The sequence below is a fragment of the Acipenser ruthenus genome, chromosome 17 (genome assembly GCF_902713425.1).
Source record: "Acipenser ruthenus chromosome 17, fAciRut3.2 maternal haplotype, whole genome shotgun sequence".
Taxonomy (NCBI): Eukaryota; Metazoa; Chordata; class Actinopteri; order Acipenseriformes; family Acipenseridae; genus Acipenser; species Acipenser ruthenus.
The window spans coordinates 11,428,169-11,443,197 of NC_081205.1; the positions used below are offsets into that span (position 1 = coordinate 11,428,169).

Genomic DNA, 15,029 nt, shown 5'->3' on the forward strand with positions numbered 1-15,029 from the left:
GTTTAAAAAAAAAAAAAAAAAAAAAAGCAAGAGTACCAAGACATCAAGGGGAATACAATGGATAGACTCTGACCGTTAAGCCATTTTCAACCATGAGGTCTTGTGAACCATTCCACGCACCCAGATACTGGACTTTGGCCAGCTGTAGTAATTTTACTACAGAACACTACACCTTGCAGTTAAAATAAAAATAAATAAATAAATAAATAAAAAAAAAAATAAAAAAAATCAGGACTTCATCAGGACTTCAATACAGACAGTTACATCAAGATCCAGAAGTTCTGCAACCTGGTCCCAGGAGCAGACCCCAACCCTCGTCTCATACTACCTTTCAGCAAAACAATATTCAACTGAATAACTCTCTCTCCGGCCTCCTTCAATCACCACGTGGATTCATGGAGAACGCTCTCGCCCCATCTACCGTTCCTCCTACTCGACTGCCTGGTCTTCATTTACTCACTTTTGCGAGTAAAAAATAAATAAATAAATAATTAAAAAAAAAAAAAAAAAAAAAAACGGATCTCAAACCTCTTTCAACCTACAGCACCTCCTCGCCTTCATCACTCACCTCAGGCTGTCTCTATGTTTAGCCCCCTCCTCTATTTAGATGCTACCTAGCGGGCATTCAGTATCAATTTCGCCTCCAATCTTTCTCCTCTCGTCCGTTCTAGAGATAGCGGATCTCTAGAGAGAACGCTCAGAGGTATGGAGAAAAGCCTGCTCCCCTCCTCTCCATCAAGTTAATCAATCTCTACTGACCTTCTCCTTTGTCTCATCACTGCTCTCTGGCAAGGATGCTTCAACCTATTCAACGACATCGTCATGGAAACCCTGTGCCTGACCGTCGCCTTTGGATTTCTCCGCTGTGCAGAATTCTCAACTCCATCAATTTCCAACTTCCCAGCTCTAGGCCTCAAGTGCTCAGATCTCTCTCAAATCCCCGGAAACCACTTTATCCTCCTCATCAGATCTTCAAAAACGGTCCAATTAAGCCGAGTTACGAGTCACTGGTTCTCATCCCGTTTATGCACCCTCTCGTCACGGATCGGACTTTCTTCTACTATTTTTTCCCCCATTCATTCTGGATCGGAGCAGCTGCCTCCGCGGCTAGCGCAGGTATCAACACTTTGATTAAGTCTATGGGGCGCTGGATCTCTTCAGCTGTGAACTTTTATATTAGATCATCCTCTGCAGACATCGCCACAGCTCTCCAAGCACTTGTTAGCTTGCCCGGAGTGGGGGGCGCCCTCTCCGCCAGGCCCACCAGAGGTTTCCTCCCTGCAGGGGGGTTTTTCCTCTCCACAGTGCGGACGGCTTATAGGCATAGGTTGTCTACTAACATCTCTTGTCTTTTCTCTTTTCTTCTAGCTTTTGTTTATGTGTGCGGCTCTGCGATCTCTTTTCTATCCCACGGTGTGGTTCTTGCGGGGAGCCGGGGGTCCTCTTTTGGGGGGAAGTGAGTCTCACTCCCCCGGCTGTCCGGGTCGGCCTCTCGTCTCAACCACTGCCGCCCGGCTGTTCCTCGCCGGCCTGAGGGGACCCCCGGCCACATCCTATTTTTCTGCTGCTTATGCGCTAAGCCTTCCAGGCCTCAACCTTGCTGTCCCATCTCCTCTCTTCTATTTCAGGTCCAGGACCATTTCAGCCCCCTCATGCAGTAGGCCGTGCCTCCACCTGCCGAGCGGGCCCCGACCGAGGGGGGGGGGGTTTCTCTGTTTTCGTCTCTCCTAAACGGACCCGAGACACTTTTTCCTAAGCTCTCCACGCCGCCCAGCTGCCAGCTTAGCTGCCTGAGGATGCTGCACTGAGTTGCGAAGGATCTGTCCTTTTGTCCTGTTCGTCCCCTTCCTGTCTCTTGCTCCACTAAACGCCCAGCAGCCAGAGGATGCTGCCTGACCCGTCGGGAGCGAGAGTCAGTTTGTTGTATGTTATATGTCTAAACTTTGCTCTCTCTCTCACTTTTACGTCACCCAGCAGTCGGAGGATGCTGCCTGACCTGGCGGAAAGTGTTTATATCTAATCCTTTGCTCTTCTCATGTCTCCCTCTCTACGTCGCCCAGCAGCCAGAGGATGCTGCCTGACCCGACGAGAAGGGAAAACTCTTCGTCCCCCCTATCTCGTCCTGCTATCAGTATCTAACCTCAATGTTACTAAGCACCATTCCCAAACTCCAGCCCTCAATCTCGCCATCCTTCAAACTCGTCTCACTCTTAAACTCTCAAATGTCTCACCCCTCTCAAGCCTCCTAAGCAACCAGAGAAATCCTCTCATCTGGTCTCATTCTTAATATCTCACTCCCAATTTCGCCTCCTCTCAAGCCCTCGTAGGCAACCAGTGAAATGTTACTTTAGAGTACAAAACTTTACCGTACAGACTTCAGACTCCGACATCATTTCTGGTCAGAGTCGAGGGTCTCAGTGCGACAAATGTTTGAAATTCTCCCTTTCGGGTTCCCTGTTGGTTGAGAGGACGGATGTACCAACGATGTCGCTTTTAAAACCTCTTGATAAGAGGTACAAACTCAGCACATTTACTTTAAATGTAAATGTATCCAATTTTGCGAATGCAATCTGTATTTAAAGTGTGAACAACAGCTGTGACCACTTTGCGCAGTCAAAAGTGCTGCGACACGACGCGTCCCGTACAGCAAATAGTGAAGCTGCACAGCTTGTAGTTGATTCACCTGCGATAGAAGGAATCTACGTAAGGAATTGATCATTTGACATATACTGGACTATACATTAGGTACATTTCTAACGAGATCACACTGATGTAGAACATATTTCTATATTTATGTTAAATTATTTTCCTTACCACACTAAAGGAAAAGAGCCTATATCACTTTTTAAAACGCGGAAACATGTACACTGACTTACATTGTATTATTTGATGTGAAATACAAGTTACACAATTAATAAATAAAATCTAAAATAAAAAACCGACCACGAAGGGACTCGAACCCTCAATCTTCTGATTCGAAGTCAGACGCCTTATCCATTAGGCCACGCGGTCTTTCACCGAAAGAGAGCGTTTACGTAAATACTTTACTCTATACTTAGCGTAGTTTGTACTACAGTATCAACGAAATATTTTTTCATAACAAAGCAAAAAAGTACAGAACTACCACAGTCCCAAAGAGGTACGGAATTAAAAAAGCAGCCAGTAGCCCCGCCCATACCCTAAAGCTATGTGCTTACCCAATTGGCGCTGCCTCTTGTCTGTTATTTTCCTATTGCTGAGTGATGCCCCGCCCCTCGTACTCAGGGCACAAATGGAATTGACTGACGCTTCTGTGAAGTAATGGTTTTATAAACAATACATACCGGTATGTGATTGTTATTATGAAATATATATAAAAGTGGCTGAAATACAAACTGACAAAAAAAAGCTAGCAGAGGATGGTTTCGATCCATCGACCTCTGGGTTATGGGGCCAGCACGCTTCCGCTGCGCCACTCTGCTTTTGCTCAGTTGTCAAATGTTTAATAAGATACTGTTAAATTAATTAATATAATGGACTACTATTTAATCATAGCGGTTAACGTTACTTTAGGGTGGTAAGGTTAAATTGCCTTTACCAGACACCGTGTTTAAATGGTTACTGACGCTAACCATGTTGAAATATATGTTTATTTATTTTGATGAATAATAGCTGAAGAGAGGGGAAACGTCTGGAAAGTTTATTATAAAACTGTCGTGAGAAAGAAAACATACACGTTACACCCCAGATGGGACTCGAACCCACAATCCCTGGCTTAGGAGGCCAGTGCCTTATCCATTAGGCCTCTGGGGCTCCTAAAGACAACGCCGTTCTTGCTCATATTTGTGTGCCTGACTATCGCTAAATACAGAATGGAAGGTAACCCAAAAAAAAAAATTATTAACGCTTTACCTTTTTACCTGTACTGTACTCTGCAAGCTTTTTACGGTCACCTCAGATTTTTCAGTACAGGTTGCAAAAGCAGACAATAGCAAATAAAAGTATTTCTGAGGGTTTTATACTTTAGATTTTATGGCTAAAAGGTGCCATCCCACAACTTTGCAGTGAATTTCTCAGCATTTATTATGAAAGAAACGTCAGTTCGACGAAACACTTTTTAATAACTTAAGAATAATAATGCACTAAAACGAAGGTCCCACCGAGATTTGAACTCGGATCGCTGGATTCAGAGTCCAGAGTGCTAACCATTACACCATGGAACCCATATTTACGCCTTGGCCACGTAACTGTAATAAATACATCATTTTATTATTATTCTCTTTTTTTTTTTTTTTTTTTTCTTTGTTTGTTGTTGTTGTTGTGTGTGTAAGCGTTTCTACTGCGATTGTTTTAATTGGCACTAATCTTGGACTACCTTACCCAGGGTAACATTACACAGTCCAAGATTGGTTTTAATCGGGCTGTGAAAGCAGCCGAATATGTTTACAATGACTTGGATCCGGGAATCCAGAGCTTTAAAAACTGTAATAAGTCCAGACTAGTTTGGAAAAGCTTGTCTTCGTTCAGACTGTATTACAATCCCCCATCCTTCACTGCTATGACATAATAGTGTTGCATTGAATTACTACTTTTTATAAAGCATGTTATTGTGAAGCATGTTTACTGACGTGCACCTTTTGTTTTTGTGTAGATCGCCTCACCATTAGCTACTGTCGAAGCAGTGGCCCTGGAGGCCAGAATGTTAATAAAGGTATGGAAATGGAAGTCTTTGTTAAAATATTCACAAGCATGTTTAATGTACAGGGTGATCAGGAGCACTGTTTTGGGGAAGCATTCTCCACAGAGTTAACTAGACAGGCAACAACATCACAGGTTACAGAGAGTCAGCTACTGTTGTGTTATAGTACATTTTTCACATTTTGTTCTAGTAAACACACAAGCTGAAGTCCGGTTCCACATACAAACAGCTGATTGGATTCCTGAAGATGTGCGACAAAAGATTATTTCTCAGGTAACATCAATACTAAGATTACATATTCACTGGAGCTGACTGCTAATAACATTGAAGAAATGTGAAAGTTAACTAACAGCTGGTGTGTAAAGGGTAAATATTTTAACTTCTAACTGAAATGAAAGCTTAACAAAAAACACCTCTATGAATCTGTGCTATACGATGAAAACATGAATAAAATCAGACATTGGTCTAATTAGTTTGTTATAAGGCTATGATTTTGATGCAGTACTTTTTAGTTCGTTTTACTGGCAAGGTGCGGCAAGAAAACAAGAATTCACGGAAAGTTGTCCAAATGCAGGTTTAGCTACATCAACATACACAAGAGCTTTTAAATAGTACACCAGAACCAATAATATAAAGACTTGCTTTTGACTGCTGGCAAGTTTAAATGTTACTTTAGAGTACAAAACTTTACCGTCCAGACTTCAGACTCCGACATCATTTCTGGTCAGAGTCGAGGGTCTCAGTGCGACAAATGTTTGAAATTCTCCCTTTCGGGTTCCCTGTTGGTTGAGAGGACGGATGTACCAACGATGTCGCTTTTAAAACCTCTTGATAAGAGGTACAAACTCAGCACATTTACTTTAAATGTAAATGTATCCAATTTTGCGAATGCAATCTGTATTTAAAGTGTGAACAACAGCTGTGACCATTTTGCGCAGTCAAAAGTGCTGCGACACGACGCGTCCCGTACAGCAAATAGTGAAGCTGCACAGCTTGTAGTTGATTCACCTGCGATAGAAGGAATCTACGTAAGGAATTGATCATTTGACATATACTGGACTATACATTAGGTACATTTCTAACGAGATCACACTGATGTAGAACATATTTCTATATTTATGTTAAATTATTTTCCTTACCACACTAAAGGAAAATAGCCTATATCACTTTTTAAAACGCGGAAACATGTACACTGACTTACATTGTATTATTTGATCTGAAATACAAGTTACACAATTAATAAATAAAATCTAAAATAAAAATCCGACCACGAAGGGACTCGAACCCTCAATCTTCTGATTCGAAGTCAGACGCCTTATCCATTAGGCCACGCGGTCTTTCACCGAAAGAGAGCGTTTACGTAAATACTTTCATCTATAATTAGCGTAGTTTGTACTACAGTATCAACGAAATTTTTTTTCATAACAAAGCAAAAAAGTACAGAACTACCACAGTCCCAAAGAGGTACGGAATTAAAAAAGCAGCCAGTAGCCCCGCCCATACCCTAAAGCTATGTGCTTACCCAATTGGCGCTGCCTCTTGTCTGTTATTTTCCTATTGCTGAGTGATGCCCCGCCCCTCGTACTCAGGGCACAAATGGAATTGACTGACGCTTCTGTGAAGTAATGGTTTTATAAACAATACATACCGGTATGTGATTGTTATTATGAAATATAAATAAAAGTGGCTGAAATACAAACTGACAAAAAAAAGCTAGCAGAGGATGGTTTCGATCCATCGACCTCTGGGTTATGGGCCCAGCACGCTTCCGCTGCGCCACTCTGCTTTTGCTCAGTTGTCAAATGTTTAATAAGATACTGTTAAATTAATTAATATAATGGACTACTATTTGATCATAGCGGTTAACGTTACTTTAGGGTGGTAAGGTTAAATTGCCTTTACCAGACACCGTGTTTAAATGGTTACTGACGCTAACCATGTTGAAATATATGTTTATTTATTTTGATGAATAATAGCTGAAGAGAGGGGAAACGTCTGGAAAGTTTATTATAAAACTGTCGTGAAAAAAAAAACATACACGTTACACCCCAGATGGGACTCGAACCCACAATCCCTGGCTTAGGAGGCCAGTGCCTTATCCATTAGGCCACTGGGGCTCCTAAAGACAACGCCGTTCTTGCTCATATTTGTGTGCCTGACTATCGCTAAATACAGAATGGAAGGTAACCCAAAAAAAAAAATTATTAACGCTTTACCTTTTTACCTGTACTGTACTCTGCAAGCTTTTTACGGTCACCTCGGATTTTTCAGTACAGGTTGCAAAAGCAGACAATAGCAAATAAAAGTATTTCTGAGGGTTTTATACTTTAGATTTTATGGCTAAAAGGTGCCATCCCACAACTTTGCAGTGAATTTCTCAGCATTTATTATGAAAGAAACGTCAGTTCGACGAAACACTTTTTAATAACTTAAGAATAATAATGCACTAAAACGAAGGTCCCACCGAGATTTGAACTCGGATCGCTGGATTCAGAGTCCAGAGTGCTAACCATTACACCATGGAACCCATATTTACGCCTTGGCCACGTAACTGTAATAAATACATCATTTTATTATTATTCTCTTTTTTTTTTTTTTTTCTTTTCTTTGTTTGTTGTTGTTGTTGTGTGTGTAAGCGTTTCTACTGCGATTGTTTTAATGGCACTAATCTTGGACTACCTTACCCAGGGTAACATTACGCAGTCCAAGATTGGTTTTAATCGGGCTGTGAAAGCAGCCGAATATGTTTACAATGACTTGGATCCGGGAATCCAGAGCTTTAAAAACTGTAATAAGTCCAGACTAGTTTGGAAAAGCTTGTCTTTGTTCAGACTATATTACAATCCCCCATCCTTCACTGCTATGACATAATAGTGTTGCATTGAATTACTACTTTTTATAAAGCATGTTATTGTGAAGCATGTTTACTGACGTGCACCTTTTGTTTTTGTGTAGATCGCCTCACCATTAGCTACTGTCGAAGCAGTGGCCCTGGAGGCCAGAATGTTAATAAAGGTATGGAAATGGAAGTCTTTGTTAAAATATTCACAAGCATGTTTAATGTACAGGGTGATCAGGAGCACTGTTTTGGGGAAGCATTCTCCACAGAGTTAACTAGACAGGCAACAACATCACAGGTTACAGAGAGTCAGCTACTGTTGTGTTATAGTACATTTTTCACATTTTGTTCTAGTAAACACACAAGCTGAAGTCCGGTTCCACATACAAACAGCTGATTGGATTCCTGAAGATGTGCGACAAAAGATTATTTCTCAGGTAACATCAATACTAAGATTACATATTCACTGGAGCTGACTGCTAATAACATTGAAGAAATGTGAAAGTTAACTAACAGCTGGTGTGTAAAGGGTAAATATTTTAACTTCTAACTGAAATGAAAGCTTAACAAAAAACACCTCTATGAATCTGTGCTATACGATGAAAACATGAATAAAATCAGACATTGGTCTAATTAGTTTGTTATAAGGCTATGATTTTGATGCAGTACTTTTTAGTTCGTTTTACTGGCAAGGTGCGGCAAGAAAACAAGAATTCACGGAAAGTTGTCCAAATGCAGGTTTAGCTACATCAACATACACAAGAGCTTTTAAATAGTACACCAGAACCAATAATATAAAGACTTGCTTTTGACTGCTGGCAAGTTTAAATGTTACTTTAGAGTACAAAACTTTACCGTACAGACTTCAGACTCCGACATCATTTCTGGTCAGAGTCGAGGGTCTCAGTGCGACAAATGTTTGAAATTCTCCCTTTCGGGTTCCCTGTTGGTTGAGAGGACGGATGTACCAACGATGTCGCTTTTAAAACCTCTTGATAAGAGGTACAAACTCAGCACATTTACTTTAAATGTAAATGTATCCAATTTTGCGAATGCAATCTGTATTTAAAGTGTGAACAACAGCTGTGACCACTTTGCGCAGTCAAAAGTGCTGCGACACGACGCGTCCCGTACAGCAAATAGTGAAGCTGCACAGCTTGTAGTTGATTCATCTGCTATAGAAGGAATCTACGTAAGGAATTGATCATTTGACATATACTGGACTATACATTAGGTACATTTCTAACGAGATCACACTGATGTAGAACATATTTCTATATTTATGTTAAATTATTTTCCTTACCATACTAAAGGAAAAGAGCCTATATCACTTTTAAAACGCGGAAACATGTACACTGACTTACATTGTATTATTTGATCTGAAATACAAGTTACACAATTAATAAATAAAATCTAAAATAAAAAACCGACCACGAAGGGACTCGAACCCTCAATCTTCTGATTCGAAGTCAGACGCCTTATCCATTAGGCCACGCGGTCTTTCACCAAAAGAGAGCGTTTAAGTAAATACTTTAATCTATAATTAGCGTAGTTTGTACTACAGTATCAACGAAATATTTTTTCATAACAAAGCAAACAAGTACAGAACTACCACAGTCCCAAAGAGGTACGGAATTAAAAAAGCAGCCAGTTGCCCCGCCCATACCCTAAAGCTATGTGCTTACCCAATTGGCGCTGCCTCTTGTCTGTTATGTTCCTATTGCTGAGTGATGCCCCGCCCCTCGTACTCAGGGCACAAATGGAATTGACTGACGCTTCTGTGAAGTAATGGTTTTATAAACAATACATACCGGTATGTGATTGTTAATATGAAATATATATAAAAGCGGCTGAAATACAAATTGACAAAAAAATCTAGCAGAGGATGGTTTCGATCCATCGACCTCTGGGTTATGGGCCCAGCACGCTTCCGCTGCGCCACTCTGCTTTTGCTCAGTTGTCAAATGTTTAATAAGATACTGTTAAATTAATTAATATAATGGACTACTATTTAATCATAGCGGTTAACGTTACTTTAGGGTGGTAAGGTTAAATTGCCTTTACCAGACACCGTGTTTAAATGGTTACTGACGCTAACCATGTTGAAATATATGTTTATTTATTTTGATGAATAATAGCTGAAGAGAGGGGAAACGTCTGGAAAGTTTATTATAAAACTGTCGTGAGAAAAAAAACATACACGTTACACCCCAGATGGGACTCGAACCCACAATCCCTGGCTTAGGAGGCCAGTGCCTTATCCATTAGGCCACTGGGGCTCCTAAAGACAACGCCGTTCTTGCTCATATTTGTGTGCCTGACTATCGCTAAATACAGAATGGAAGGTAACCCAAAAAAAAAAATTATTAACGCTTTACCTTTTTACCTGTACTGTACTCTGCAAGCTTTTTACGGTCACCTCGGATTTTTCAGTACAGGTTGCAAAAGCAGACAATAGCAAATAAAAGTATTTCTGAGGGTTTTATACTTTAGATTTTATGGCTAAAAGGTGCCATCCCACAACTTTGCAGTGAATTTCTCAGCATTTATTATGAAAGAAACGTCAGTTCGACGAAACACTTTTTAATAACTTAAGAATAATAATGCACTAAAACGAAGGTCCCACCGAGATTTGAACTCGGATCGCTGGATTCAGAGTCCAGAGTGCTAACCATTACACCATGGAACCCATATTTACGCCTTGGCCACGTAACTGTAATAAATACATCATTTTATTATTATTCTCTTTTTTTTTTTTTTTTCTTTTCTTTGTTTGTTGTTGTTGTTGTGTGTGTAAGCGTTTCTACTGCGATTGTTTTAATGGCACTAATCTTGGACTACCTTACCCAGGGTAACATTACGCAGTCCAAGATTGGTTTTAATCGGGCTGTGAAAGCAGCCGAATATGTTTACAATGACTTGGATCCGGGAATCCAGAGCTTTAAAAACTGTAATAAGTCCAGACTAGTTTGGAAAAGCTTGTCTTTGTTCAGACTGTATTACAATCCCCCATCCTTCACTGCTATGACATAATAGTGTTGCATTGAATTACTACTTTTTATAAAGCATGTTATTGTGAAGCATGTTTACTGACGTGCACCTTTTGTTTTTGTGTAGATCGCCTCACCATTAGCTACTGTCGAAGCAGTGGCCCTGGAGGCCAGAATGTTAATAAAGGTATGGAAATGGAAGTCTTTGTTAAAATATTCACAAGCATGTTTAATGTACAGGGTGATCAGGAGCACTGTTTTGGGGAAGCATTCTCCACAGAGTTAACTAGACAGGCAACAACATCACAGGTTACAGAGAGTCAGCTACTGTTGTGTTATAGTACATTTTTCACATTTTGTTCTAGTAAACACACAAGCTGAAGTCCGGTTCCACATACAAACAGCTGATTGGATTCCTGAAGATGTGCGACAAAAGATTATTTCTCAGGTAACATCAATACTAAGATTACATATTCACTGGAGCTGACTGCTAATAACATTGAAGAAATGTGAAAGTTAACTAACAGCTGGTGTGTAAAGGGTAAATATTTTAACTTCTAACTGAAATGAAAGCTTAACAAAAAACACCTCTATGAATCTGTGCTATACGATGAAAACATGAATAAAATCAGACATTGGTCTAATTAGTTTGTTATAAGGCTATGATTTTGATGCAGTACTTTTTAGTTCGTTTTACTGGCAAGGTGCGGCAAGAAAACAAGAATTCACGGAAAGTTGTCCAAATGCAGGTTTAGCTACATCAACATACACAAGAGCTTTTAAATAGTACACCAGAACCAATAATATAAAGACTTGCTTTTGACTGCTGGCAAGTTTAAATGTTACTTTAGAGTACAAAACTTTACCGTACAGACTTCAGACTCCGACATCATTTCTGGTCAGAGTCGAGGGTCTCAGTGCGACAAATGTTTGAAATTCTCCCTTTCGGGTTCCCTGTTGGTTGAGAGGACGGATGTACCAACGATGTCGCTTTTAAAACCTATTGATAAGAGGTACAAACTCAGCACATTTACTTTAAATGTAAATGTATCCAATTTTGCGAATGCAATCTGTATTTAAAGTGTGAACAACAGCTGTGACCACTTTGCGCAGTCAAAAGTGCTGCGACACGACGCGTCCCGTACAGCAAATAGTGAAGCTGCACTGCTTGTAGTTGATTCATCTGCTATAGAAGGAATCTACGTAAGGAATTGATCATTTGACATATACTGGACTATACATTAGGTACATTTCTAACGAGATCACACTGATGTAGAACATATTTCTATATTTATGTTAAATTATTTTCCTTACCATACTAAAGGAAAAGAGCCTATATCACTTTTTAAAACGCGGAAACATGTACACTGACTTACATTGTATTATTTGATCTGAAATACAAGTTACACAATTAATAAATAAAATCTAAAATAAAAAACCGACCACGAAGGGACTCGAACCCTCAATCTTCTGATTCGAAGTCAGACGCCTTATCCATTAGGCCACGCGGTCTTTCACCAAAATATGGCGTTTAGGTAAATACTTTAATCTATAATTAGCGTAGTTTGTACTACAGTATCAACGAAATATTTTTTCATAACAAAGCAAACAAGTACAGAACTACCACAGTCCCAAAGAGGTACGGAATTAAAAAAGCAGCCAGTTGCCCCGCCCATACCCTAAAGCTATGTGCTTACCCAATTGGCGCTGCCTCTTGTCTGTTATGTTCCTATTGCTGAGTGATGCCCCGCCCCTCGTACTCAGGGCACAAATGGAATTGACTGACGCTTCTGTGAAGTAATGGTTTTATAAACAATACATACCGGTATGTGATTGTTAATATGAAATATATATAAAAGCGGCTGAAATACAAATTGACAAAAAAATCTAGCAGAGGATGGTTTCGATCCATCGACCTCTGGGTTATGGGCCCAGCACGCTTCCGCTGCGCCACTCTGCTTTTGCTCAGTTGTCAAATGTTTAATAAGATACTGTTAAATTAATTAATATAATGGACTACTATTTAATCATAGCGGTTAACGTTACTTTAGGGTGGTAAGGTTAAATTGCCTTTACCAGACACCGTGTTTAAATGGTTACTGACGCTAACCATGTTGAAATATATGTTTATTTATTTTGATGAATAATAGCTGAAGAGAGGGGAAACGTCTGGAAAGTTTATTATAAAACTGTCGTGAGAAAAAAAACATACACGTTACACCCCAGATGGGACTCGAACCCACAATCCCTGGCTTAGGAGGCCAGTGCCTTATCCATTAGGCCACTGGGGCTCCTAAAGACAACGCCGTTCTTGCTCATATTTGTGTGCCTGACTATCGCTAAATACAGAATGGAAGGTAACCCAAAAAAAAAATTATTAACGCTTTACCTTTTTACCTGTACTGTACTCTGCAAGCTTTTTACGGTCACCTCGGATTTTTCAGTACAGGTTGCAAAAGCAGACAATAGCAAATAAAAGTATTTCTGAGGGTTTTATACTTTAGATTTTATGGCTAAAAGGTGCCATCCCACAACTTTGCAGTGAATTTCTCAGCATTTATTATGAAAGAAACGTCAGTTCGACGAAACACTTTTTAATAACTTAAGAATAATAATGCACTAAAACGAAGGTCCCACCGAGATTTGAACTCGGATCGCTGGATTCAGAGTCCAGAGTGCTAACCATTACACCATGGAACCCATATTTACGCCTTGGCCACGTAACTGTAATAAATACATCATTTTATTATTATTCTCTTTTTTTTTTTTTTTTTTTCTTTGTTTGTTGTTGTTGTTGTGTGTGTAAGCGTTTCTACTGCGATTGTTTTAATGGCACTAATCTTGGACTACCTTACCCAGGGTAACATTACGCAGTCCAAGATTGGTTTTAATCGGGCTGTGAAAGCAGCCGAATATGTTTACAATGACTTGGATCCGGGAATCCAGAGCTTTAAAAACTGTAATAAGTCCAGACTAGTTTGGAAAAGCTTGTCTTCGTTCAGACTGTATTACAATCCCCCATCCTTCACTGCTATGACATAATAGTGTTGCATTGAATTACTACTTTTTATAAAGCATGTTATTGTGAAGCATGTTTACTGACGTGCACCTTTTGTTTTTGTGTAGATCGCCTCACCATTAGCTACTGTCGAAGCAGTGGCCCTGGAGGCCAGAATGTTAATAAAGGTATGGAAATGGAAGTCTTTGTTAAAATATTCACAAACATGTTTAATGTACAGGGTGATCAGGAGCACTGTTTTGGGGAAGCATTCTCCAAAGAGTTAACTAGACAGGCAACAACATCACAGGTTACAGAGAGTCAGCTACTGTTGTGTTATAGTACATTTTTCACATTTTGTTCTAGTAAACACACAAGCTGAAGTCCGGTTCCACATACAAACAGCTGATTGGATTCCTGAAGATGTGCGACAAAAGATTATTTCTCAGGTAACATCAATACTAAGATTACATATTCACTGGAGCTGACTGCTAATAACATTGAAGAAATGTGAAAGTTAACTAACAGCTGGTGTGTAAAGGGTAAATATTTTAACTTCTAACTGAAATGAAAGCTTAACAAAAAACACCTCTATGAATCTGTGCTATACGATGAAAACATGAATAAAATCAGACATTGGTCTAATTAGTTTGTTATAAGGCTATGATTTTGATGCAGTACTTTTTAGTTCGTTTTACTGGCAAGGTGCGGCAAGAAAACAAGAATTCACGGAAAGTTGTCCAAATGCAGGTTTAGCTACATCAACATACACAAGAGCTTTTAAATAGTACACCAGAACCAATAATATAAAGACTTGCTTTTGACTGCTGGCAAGTTTAAATGTTACTTTAGAGTACAAAACTTTACCGTCCAGACTTCAGACTCCGACATCATTTCTGGTCAGAGTCGAGGGTCTCAGTGCGACAAATGTTTGAAATTCTCCCTTTCGGGTTCCCTGTTGGTTGAGAGGACGGATGTACCAACGATGTCGCTTTTAAAACCTCTTGATAAGAGGTACAAACTCAGCACATTTACTTTAAATGTAAATGTATCCAATTTTGCGAATGCAATCTGTATTTAAAGTGTGAACAACAGCTGTGACCACTTTGCGCAGTCAAAAGTGCTGCGACACGACGCGTCCCGTACAGCAAATAGTGAAGCTGCACTGCTTGTAGTTGATTCATCTGCTATAGAAGGAATCTACGTAAGGAATTGATCATTTGACATATACTGGACTATACATTAGGTACATTTCTAACGAGATCACACTGATGTAGAACATATTTCTATATTTATGTTAAATTATTTTCCTTACCATACTAAAGGAAAATAGCCTATATCACTTTTTAAAACGCGGAAACATGTACACTGACTTACATTGTATTATTTGATCTGAAATACAAGTTACACAATTAATAAATACAATCTAAAATAAAAAACCGACCACGAAGGGACTCGAACCCTCAATCTTCTGATTCGAAGTCAGACGCCTTATCCATTAGGCCACGCGGTCTTTCACTGAAA

At 39.6% G+C, this 15,029-nt stretch overlaps 13 non-coding genes across 13 annotated transcripts; all 13 read right to left on the bottom strand.

The window, feature by feature from the left end:
- Positions 1 to 2,939: 2,939 nt before the first annotated feature.
- Positions 2,940 to 3,012, bottom strand: trnar-ucg (transfer RNA arginine (anticodon UCG)). Its single transcript has one exon. It is a non-coding gene; the product is annotated as a tRNA-Arg (tRNA).
- Positions 3,013 to 3,719: 707 nt separating this feature from the next.
- On the bottom strand, positions 3,720 to 3,792 carry trnar-ccu (transfer RNA arginine (anticodon CCU)). Its single transcript has one exon. It is a non-coding gene; the product is annotated as a tRNA-Arg (tRNA).
- A 338-nt stretch (positions 3,793 to 4,130) lies between these two features.
- Positions 4,131 to 4,202, bottom strand: trnaq-cug (transfer RNA glutamine (anticodon CUG)). The gene has a single exon. It is a non-coding gene; the product is annotated as a tRNA-Gln (tRNA).
- A 1,740-nt stretch (positions 4,203 to 5,942) lies between these two features.
- On the bottom strand, positions 5,943 to 6,015 carry trnar-ucg (transfer RNA arginine (anticodon UCG)). Its single transcript has one exon. It is a non-coding gene; the product is annotated as a tRNA-Arg (tRNA).
- Positions 6,016 to 6,722: 707 nt separating this feature from the next.
- On the bottom strand, positions 6,723 to 6,795 carry trnar-ccu (transfer RNA arginine (anticodon CCU)). The gene has a single exon. It is a non-coding gene; the product is annotated as a tRNA-Arg (tRNA).
- A 338-nt stretch (positions 6,796 to 7,133) lies between these two features.
- Positions 7,134 to 7,205, bottom strand: trnaq-cug (transfer RNA glutamine (anticodon CUG)). The gene has a single exon. It is a non-coding gene; the product is annotated as a tRNA-Gln (tRNA).
- Positions 7,206 to 8,944: 1,739 nt separating this feature from the next.
- Positions 8,945 to 9,017, bottom strand: trnar-ucg (transfer RNA arginine (anticodon UCG)). Its single transcript has one exon. It is a non-coding gene; the product is annotated as a tRNA-Arg (tRNA).
- A 706-nt stretch (positions 9,018 to 9,723) lies between these two features.
- trnar-ccu (transfer RNA arginine (anticodon CCU)) lies at positions 9,724 to 9,796 on the bottom strand. Its single transcript has one exon. It is a non-coding gene; the product is annotated as a tRNA-Arg (tRNA).
- A 338-nt stretch (positions 9,797 to 10,134) lies between these two features.
- Positions 10,135 to 10,206, bottom strand: trnaq-cug (transfer RNA glutamine (anticodon CUG)). Its single transcript has one exon. It is a non-coding gene; the product is annotated as a tRNA-Gln (tRNA).
- Positions 10,207 to 11,946: 1,740 nt separating this feature from the next.
- On the bottom strand, positions 11,947 to 12,019 carry trnar-ucg (transfer RNA arginine (anticodon UCG)). Its single transcript has one exon. It is a non-coding gene; the product is annotated as a tRNA-Arg (tRNA).
- A 706-nt stretch (positions 12,020 to 12,725) lies between these two features.
- trnar-ccu (transfer RNA arginine (anticodon CCU)) lies at positions 12,726 to 12,798 on the bottom strand. The gene has a single exon. It is a non-coding gene; the product is annotated as a tRNA-Arg (tRNA).
- Positions 12,799 to 13,135: 337 nt separating this feature from the next.
- On the bottom strand, positions 13,136 to 13,207 carry trnaq-cug (transfer RNA glutamine (anticodon CUG)). Its single transcript has one exon. It is a non-coding gene; the product is annotated as a tRNA-Gln (tRNA).
- Positions 13,208 to 14,945: 1,738 nt separating this feature from the next.
- trnar-ucg (transfer RNA arginine (anticodon UCG)) lies at positions 14,946 to 15,018 on the bottom strand. Its single transcript has one exon. It is a non-coding gene; the product is annotated as a tRNA-Arg (tRNA).
- Between the last annotated feature and the right edge of the window lie 11 nt (positions 15,019 to 15,029).